The sequence below is a fragment of the Mytilus trossulus genome, chromosome 6, assembly GCF_036588685.1.
Source record: "Mytilus trossulus isolate FHL-02 chromosome 6, PNRI_Mtr1.1.1.hap1, whole genome shotgun sequence".
In the NCBI taxonomy this organism is placed as follows: domain Eukaryota; kingdom Metazoa; phylum Mollusca; class Bivalvia; order Mytilida; family Mytilidae; genus Mytilus; species Mytilus trossulus.
The window spans coordinates 3,915,420-3,925,828 of NC_086378.1; positions in this window are offsets into that span (position 1 = coordinate 3,915,420).

Below are 10,409 nucleotides of genomic sequence, written 5' to 3' on the forward strand. Positions count from 1 at the left end.
GTTTTCAAATTAAACCAGTTTGAATGATGAAAATCAGTCGAAAAATGCATCTTTTCCCGATATGTCACAGTTTGACGTCGCGAAAATAACAAATTACGTTAGCAACGTCATTACCTTCCCTGTAACTGTATCGTATGCCCTTAACGCTATTTTCTAGAGAGTCCACGGCAATTATTATATCAATGACACTGCTGTTAAATTTTTTTTTTTTAGATTTCCATAATGTGCATATGCTGTGTTTTTCTGTTCGAAAATTGAACGTTCATATTTACAGTAATGTTATAAACTAAGTGACCAGTGTTTTTGTTACGCTTTTCTGTTCGGGGGGAGGGGAGGGGGGGGGGGGGGGTACCGACGTCGTAAATGATTTGAAGACGTTACGTTTGTGGATTCGGCTTTGTACATGCCGTCAAACGATTCGATAAGTATGCTAAATACAATTTACACAAAAACAAATATGCAACACATTAACCGAAATAAACCACAGAAAGGCCTGTTTCTGACTTAAAACAGGCAAATGTATAATGTGGTGGAGTTAAACATGTTTGCGAGCCATAATCTTCTTTCTCTTAACCTGTGACAGTGGTGTTAGAGCACAATAGAAACCCTGTATAACACTGTAGAAAAGGATCAGAATGAAAAATTATAGTTAACGACATACATTTTTGTTGGTAAAAACGAAAAATTTAGTACTCTAAATAATTAGTAAGACTTTAAAATATGTTTGGTCGAGAAAAACGCTATCAAATGCATATATTTATCAAGAGCTGACGACCACAATTGTTTTTACAATGAATCAGTTTTGTTGACGTTAAACAATATCAAATTGACAACACTATTTTACGATGCCTTACCTCTCTGCAAACGTAATTGCCTTTGAGGTTTTGCTATTAAAATGAAACTTAAAATTGAGAATGGAAATGGGGAATGTGTCAAAGAGATAACAACCCAACTATAGAAAAAACAACAGCAGAAGGTCACCAACAGGTCTTCAATGTAGCGTTGTATGTTGTTAGACGTGCTTTCACATGTTGTATTTTGATATACTATGATGTCAGATAAATACTAGTCAAAACATTTACTAAATTTTATCATCGGTATAAAGACATCATTCGTAAATATAGCTCAACATGCAGACTTCTAATACGTTCAGGTATTTCACATTCAATTTTTTATGGAAATATTCTTTATAAAGCACAAAGGTGTCAGTATTCACCTCAGAAACTTACAAAACCTTTGAAAAGACTTATTAAGAAGGGATATAATATCGATACTGTTGTCAAGTCATTAAAGATTGCATATTTTGGCGTTAATATTGAGTCACTGATAAGGTCTTTGCATCGGAACTAAACACATTTATTCTAAAAACAGTTGTTGGCATGACACGGGTTGTGTTCTTCTCATATATGTTATGATGGTGTGATACTAAACCCCTAACGGAAAGGATTTTGCCTGATGTTCATATGATGAAATCATAATCTTTCAGTCAGTTTAATTGAAGTCTGGAGCTGGCATGTCAGTTAACTGCTAGTAGTCTGTTATAATATACTTATTTATTTGGTCGGGTTGTTGTCTCTTTGACACATTCCCCATTTCCATTCTCAATTTTATTGTTGTTATTTATGTATTATTGTCATTTTGTTTATTTTCTTTGGTTACATCTTCTGACATCAGAATCGGACTTCTCTTGAACTGAATTTTAATGTGCGTATTGTTATGCGTTTACTTTTCTACATTGGTTAGAGGCAAAAGGGGGGGGGGTTGAGATCTCACAAACATGTTTAACCCCGCCGCATTTTTGTGCCTGTCCCAAGTCAGGAGCCTCTGGCCTTTGTTAGTCTTGTATTATTTTTATTTTAGTTTCTTGTGTACAATTTGGAAACTAGTATGGCGTTCATTATCACTGGACTAGTATAAATTTGTTTAGGGGCCAGCTGAAGGACGCCTCCGGGTGCGGGAATTTCTCGCTAAATTGAAGACCTGTTGGTGACCTTCTGCTGTTGTTTTATATTTGGTCGGGTTGTTGTCTCTTTGACACATTCCCCATTTCCATTCTCAATTTTATGCACAGTTTTTGTAAATTTGAATTTAGTTTAAATATACTCATTTAAAGTGGATTGGGAAACAAAATATTGCAACTTATATTAATCCCTTTCCACTTTGAAGGTGCGATTTCTGCCTTTCAGCGCCATTACCCTGCTATTTTTCGAAATCTACAGGGTGTCTTTTACGTGCAAGATACATGTCTTTCTTTTAACACGGATCAGCCATTTATCGTCCCCATCCGACGGACTATCATCGTTTCTCATGACTAAAGTCATACTCGCAAGTGGTTTCAAGGTAGAACCGACAATTCAGTCCCTGAAATTTTCTCCCTGGGATTTAACCAGGAATCTTTGTTTTAGTATTCCGATGTGCTAACCACTACACCACGGCTCTCTAAATTTGTATTTAATTTGTTTAGCATGGATGTGTCGTGTTTTATTTGTCATTTACTACCATGTAAATGTTTAGATTCTAGATATATTGATTATTCGTTATGCTGTAATCGTCTCGAGTTCACATAGTACTCCCCATTGTTCGTATACAGGAAATGTTTCATTCTTAATCCCAAAAAGAAAGGAGTTGTACATTTGTAAATGTAGGTAAAATAGTTGTTATTTCTAGCGGAAGTAGATCGGAATGTAGATGTAAAACGTTTTACATAGGCGCAAAATAGTCGCAGGTTACTAAATGCAGAGCTATTAAATATAAATAAATCTTAATAGAATAATCTGTCAATCAAATCTTATATACAATATGCATATCTTTAGTAAATTTATGCGTCATATGACCCATAGAGAAGGCGTGGGAGATTTGAAGAAAATAGCGATTGACACAAATTGGTTTGATGCATTAGCTAGCAAATAAAAATATAGTATTACTAGGGAATCTTGAGTAATAAATCGCACCCTCTTGTACTGGATACAAAACGCACCCTCTTGTACTGGAAAAGAGGGTAAGTCCTCGCGTTCCTTTTGTAGTACTTTGTTTCAGCATGCAAATTGAAGCTAGAATGAATAATGAAAAAGAAGAAGAAAGAAAAAAAGAAAGAAAAAAAGAAAGAAAGAAAGAAAGAAAGAAAGAAAGAAAAAAGAAAGAAAAAAAAAGAAAGAAAGAGAGAAAGAAAAAAAAAGAAAGAAAGAAAGAAAGAAAGAAAGATATATTAAATCGTCTACTATTTAAACAAGAAATCAGACATTCAACTGAAAATTAAAATAAAGAGTATGGTAAATCTCTATATTGATTAAATTAATGTTTAAGCAGTAATTATATAATCATCGAGGGACAGTATTAAATAAATCTTATAAATTCGAACAAAATGTTTTAAAATCAGTTTCCTTTGTGCATTTAATTATTTGAATGGAGGTGGAAATTATCTTCAAAAAGGTATCCTTTCCTAACCAATCATAAAGTAAATGTTATCTTGAAGACACCCTGTTCTTACTTTGTCCGCTTCAACTTTCGCTTTATCTGTTTCCAGACACCCTTTTTCTTAAGAAAAACATTTTTTTTAAAGGATAAGTAACGATATTTATACATGTACACTAGCATCGGGGTTTGTTTTTGAAATACATTTGATGATGATAAAGTTGTATATGATTTTTTATACGAATGTTATGAATGATGCCAAGACCTACTTTACTATTATATGAAGGCGGAATGCCTTATATTCTTAGATTGAACTTATTTTATATATAATGTTATGTTATATTGGAATTTTGATTAAAACGTATTTTACAGGCTGTCATATATCTTTATAGAATGGCATTTGTGTTTGATTATGTAGATTGTTTGTTTTATATTGTGTATATATATATATATATAAATAAGAAGATGTGGTATGAATGCCAATGAGACAACTCTCCAAGTTACACAATGTATAAAAAGTAAAAATTTATAGGCCAAATTACAGCCTTCGACACGGAGCTTTAGTTCACACCTATACAGGGCCTAACATGACGATATTGGTAACCAGTAACGGTTATAGAATATATATCTTTTATCGATAAGGATAGAAATTTACTGACTTCTCCAAAATGTGAAACGTTTCTAACGAATTATTGAAAAACCACTATATGCAGATTAAAAAATGGAAAACAACACGTATAATAATGTCATGCGCCCGAAGCGCTTTTCTGAATTTATCTTCGTCAGGAACGCTCAAAGCCAAACATTTGAAACCCGTTGAAAAGTATATGACAAAAGATATCTAAAATAAATAGCAAAATTCATCTGAAGTCAACTTTGCCTTATTAAACTTAATCATTCTTTTATCGAAATCCAATAGAAAGAACACAACTAAAATAAAGTATTTATCCAAAAATCCATAATTTCTGTATTTTCTATATAGCAGAAACATATAATAAGGCAAATGATCAAATTTGCCATATAAGGCCAATAATTTACACATTTTTTTTTGGCAGATATTATATTGTTGACGTAATAGCTGTCTATAGTACAAACACTTAATGGCCTTTGCTGAAATAGTAGATTAATTCCTATATGGCGTCATTTAGTTGTGGATAGTATCAGTCTTATTTGTAGACCCGACTTCTTTGGTAACAAGTCATTTGCATTTATAATAATCTTATCAAAGTTAAATTTTAAAATGATTGATATCTTTATGTATTTCTGTTTTCTATGGCTGATGTTCCCAGATTGATCATTAAATCTGACATGTCCGCGACTCCGTTTATCGCTGTAAAATTATTTTTGTTTTATTCGTAGGAAGTATTATCATTAGTTGGGACAGTACGTTAATCTCCGCTCAAGTTTTGAATCCACATGTTCCCACTAGATGGTAGAATAGAACTAGACCATTCAAAGCACCTTTGTGACGATTTCTGCCGCCAAAATCAATTGTACGAGACGATGAACATGTGATGAACATGACATGATAAATGAATTGAAATGTACGAGGTGTTTTTGTCTAAAGACTCATTTGGGACAGGTATTAACTGTGAATCAGTACGCAGCCTCCCTCAAGACTTACTTCATGATAGATTTAGACAGGTTATTGTATTTGATAAGATCTCAACTATCCCATAATTATCTATATATATAATCCAACTTTCCATTCTGTTAGTCAAAAATTTAGTTTAGAGATTAGCAGTTGGATTAATAAATATTTCTTTACAGTAAGTGATTAACAGAAGGTATTGTTTGTCTGGTTGTTTATTCATTGTAATAAGAATTTATTTTTCAAATCATTTTTTCACCAAATTTTAACCATTAACTCATTTTTATTTTTATTCTAAAACTTTTTTTACTTTTTTTAATTCATAAATTATTTTATACATATATTTTTTTATAATTTTCATTTTATATTTTGTTAATTTTTATGTATTTTTTCCAGTAAATTAATAATAATAAAAATATACTTATGGCGTACATTCTTTCATCCATCCAAAATCTTGACAATACGTTTTTACTTTAATTCCTCCTAAAAAAGGAATAAAGGAAATGAATTAACAAAATAATACAATTAAACCAAAAAAGAAAGATCTAACAGTGAATTTTCGTATTTAAAACTGGATGAATGTTCACCCAAGTCACCATTTTGAAACAATTTTATTTAAAACAAAGACTACCAAACAATATACAAAATTCCAACCTAAATCTCATCTTTGTAATGTTATTCTGATTTTCAAAAGTTCGTGTTGTATTTGACATATTATATCATCAGATATTACATAAGTCTACATAAGTTATAATGAATACTGACGTTCAGTTGTTCGTTGGATTGTCACATTGGAATAGAAGGATGTACAGCCTGTGTGTACCACTCTTTTTCTGTTAATGTTCTAAAATTGGTGCCATTTTTTAAATATTAAATCTTAAACTGTAAATAAAAACATGCTTTTCAATATTTGATCAAACTCCAATCTTGACGAGTGATGGTGATACACGAGTGTATACGCGTTTGGAACAGCCAATTCCTTTTACAATTTCGATATTTGAACTTGTAACTGTTACATATGTTTTCCACACTTTTTAAAAATACGATAAACTTAAGGAGAGTTCAACAATTAGAATACTTCTTTGTTTTTCTAATTAGTGTTCTTTTTTGTCGTTTTTTGTGGTTGTTTTCAATGGCGTTGTCGGTTGTTATCTAATGAAGAGTTTGCGTGTCCCTTTTGGTATCGTCCGCTTCATTCTAACAGTTTTTCGGATATTTGAATCTATCAACTGTTTGCTTCGGTAACTTTTTTTTTTTTTAACTTTCATCACCGATGATACTCAGTAAAATAAGTAGAAATAAGAATCTCAATCTTTTTCACTCCATGGATGTTTATCTTTGTGGAGATTTTTTATTTATTTTCCGTGGGGTGTTTGTGTCGGCAGTTAAATCTATTACATTATAGAGCACAGGCACTTGTCTCAGATTTTTTTTAATAACTATACATTAATAGAACACTATATTAAGATACATAGGGGGGGAAATTCTGAGACACGTGCCTGTGCTCATGAGGTAAGAATAATAGTGATGTTATGTGTAAGTTTGTCCGTGTTCGTAGTCCTTGTGTTATAGTCTTATTAGTAGATATGAGATTCAAGATGACCTCTGAAACTATTTACTGAAATATATATTTTTTAAAGATCCTTCACATTTCACCGAGTCCATGATGACTGGATCAACAACTTATCGATAATTAAAAATATGAATTCTACCCAGGTATGAACTCTTTATGCCTTTTACAAATATTAATTCAGACATATTATACATCTGTGTACAATCACAACTATGTAGGATCGTTATTTTTACATTCTCTACTTAAATGTTAGGACCCAGGGTGTTAAATGTTGTTTAATTATGTATAAGTTATCAATTAAACTTGTTTCAATATTGTTCAACTTTTCAATCAATGTAAATCGTTGTGGGATATATGTGATTGTAAAATCAGGCATGCATGTTCAATAAGAAGGCGCCATCATAAAATCAACAGTTTTAGTTCACATTTCTAAATCGAAATAACTCTGACAATTCAACCCATTTGTTGCTTTTTCCCTCTAAATTCTCTAAGCTATCAACACATGAATATGGCCTTTACTTCACAAATAGACTGCGGGCGAATTAATGTAGCATTCATTGAGAAATATTATCATTTGATATAGAACATATATAGTATACTACTCTGAAACATTATTAAAAGTGCAACATTTGGGATCATTAAATGAAATTTAAAAAAAGTATGCCATATTATCTGCTACATTCTCCCTGCTGTGGGGAAATAACTTCCACGTCATTTCAGTCCATTTAGCATGTTTGGTTGTACTTTTGAAATTAATATCATTTATTTCGTTTCAGATTAATTCAATCTTTGAAATGAAGACCTGCTTACTAGTAATAGTTCTCTGTATATACTTTCAGGTAAAAATACTCAATTTCTGATCAAAGGGGAAATGGGAAAGAAATAGAAAAAGGATAATTATATATCAATATACTAAATAAATAAATGATTGGGAATATGTTAAAGTAATAAAAAGTCAAGAGAATTTCAGAACGCAATTTGGTTCCGAACAATATCTATCACGCTTTGTGCATGCAGACTCCACGCGGCCTTCACGTGATTTTACTATTTTTAGAATAATTGCATAGTGACCAAATGCACTTGATTGAACCTTTACTAATTATGCAACATTTTCGAATAATTCACTAGAAAATATTTCAATAGATTCTAAAATTTATATTGTAAATATACACACTGCAGTTATTAATAGATAAATAAAAAAATAACTTGTACCCTTTAATACATCCAATCACAGCGTTCTTAAGTTGACTTCCTTCGCCCTGTCTTGGGTACACAAAATGCCAACCTAATGCTGGGAAAATGTAATTCTTCCGTTTTCCCTATACATCAAGCATCATGAAATTGAATATTATGTCCAGAACTATACGAATGAAAATTATAATAGATCCAAATTTTATTCAGATTGTACTATAAAGAAACCGAAGTTTTTTTTCCGATTTATTTACATAAACTTATTAAATCAGCTGCAGTATTACTTTTATATGTAGACCTTCATTGCATAAAACAATGGAAATAACATTGTATATTGATATAAACGATCAAACTTGTAAGTTATATATAAAAAAGGATCACAAGTCGTATTTTTTTCTATAATATTGCGTAAAAACCTTTAATCGACGGTTATAACGACTAGACACAATTGTTTGAAAAGCAGAAAGAGTTTCAAATAATCTGTACTGGTAATCAGAATGTCTAAAAAAAAAAAAAGCCAAATTCACACAAAAGTACACAAAACATAACATAGAAAAGTAAAGACTGATCAACACAAACCCCACCCTAAAAATCTGGAGAAGTTTTCTGGTGCACAAATTCCATGAAACATATTTAATTTCTTTATTTCCGATCAGGGACAACAAACCAATTAAACCATGTTTCAAACCTTTATTTTTGCAAGCACAACATAAACAGGTGTGATATGATTGATCTATGCAGACTTGCTTGGTTTTTAATGCTCCGCAAATTTGTATCAAAGTTTGAAATAGCTTCTCAACTTCTTTTTTGCATTTGAAACTCGGTCTATAAACCAATTTTAAATAGATATAAGAAGATGTGGTATGAGTTCCAATGAGACAACTCTCCATTCAAGTCGCAATTTGTAAACGTAAACCATCATTGGTTAAATCAAGATCTTCAACACGGAGCCTTGGCTCACACCGAACGTCAAGCTATTAAGGGCCCCGACATGACTTGTTTTAAACCATTATAAAACAGGAAACTCAACGGTCTAGTCTATTCAAACGAGAAATAAGAAACACTTATGAACCACAATACTGAACATCAGGTTCCTGACTTAGGACAGGTGCAAACAAATCTGCAAATGAATGCAGCTGCCTGGTATCCTTTAATGAGCGTTAATCGTCGTTATTTAATAGCATGTCCAAATAAAAACACATTTTAGATAAATCGGGTAATTTTCATTAACTCTGTTTTATGTTCAAGTTCTATATTTCAGTCAATTCTATGTAAAGACCCGGTAAGTGACTACGATTTAGCTTGGACCTTATTCAGTATAGGGGATAGTAACCATAATAAAAGACTGGAAGCATCAGAGATTTCCAGATTCTACAAGAAAGCGTTACAGTTCCCGCAAGAACTGGCTGATTTTGTAGGAGAGAGTATGATTGAACGTGGGGATATAAACGGCGACAATGGTTTAAGCTTTGAAGGTAAGCAAGTTATGCTACATATCGTTTGAATTTATAATTATATAATAGATTAAAAAAGAGAGAATAGCGAATACACATGAAGAATCAAATGTGAAAAGAAAAGGACAAACAAGACATGTTGTAAGACAGCAACCCAAATATACGATTAATATTTGTGGATTATGTCCTATATTTTGTTTGGCATTCGCAGTCTACAAACAAAAGTGCCTATAGCTAATCATAAAATTATTTTTTCTAATGTTAAATAGAAATAAATCTTAATATAATACACCATGTTGTTCTCTATTTTTATTCTTTAAGGCAATATACGATTATTTAAATACATTTGCATTATAAACTTGATAAATCTGACACCTGATGAAAAGCACAATTCAAAACTGTCGCCAAATTCTACATTGCACTTTCAGATGAAAAAGCTTTTTATTGAAAAATCCTGATTTTTTTTCTTCAGAAACAGTTATGGCTATGGCGAGTGTTCGACAACAAACTTAGAACAGCAGAGCCAAATGGTGGAACAACCCTACATTGTTTTTTTTTCTTTATTAAGTGAGAACCATAATAACTGGTTTCATTGTCTAAAGGAACATTCTAGAGAGCGAGAGAGAGATAGAGAGAGAAAGTGATGTTGTTTTGTTGTCAAGTGGAGAAGTCTACAGAGAGACATTATTTTCCAGAGTATTTTTATATTGTTAAAATAGCAAAATTGTATTTGAGAGAAACAAAGGGTTTAAGAATATCTATATATGATAACATATACTTGAGTTAAGAGCTCATCAAAGACTTCTCCTAAGTTCATATAAAGACATAGTTTCATAAATTCATATTAAAGGATAAGGTGATATCATTTAAGGGGGACATTAATGAAATGAAATGTACTATAAAGTTCTGAATCAAATTGTATGTTAAATGTGCATGTATGATTGTTCTTTGTAAGATTTAATTGATTATTTTGAAGTGATAGAATATTTGACCATTCCAAAAGCGCTAGATGGAGTCATACAAGGACCAGTCGAGTGATAACTATAGTAACCAGATTCCATAACATTGTTATATATATAAATATTCCCTTAACCACTACTAATTGTTTATGAAATGATTTCTACTATGTGGCACATCTAGCGTTTTTAAAGTATGATGTGGATAAATTGTAACTTTATAGATAATTTAT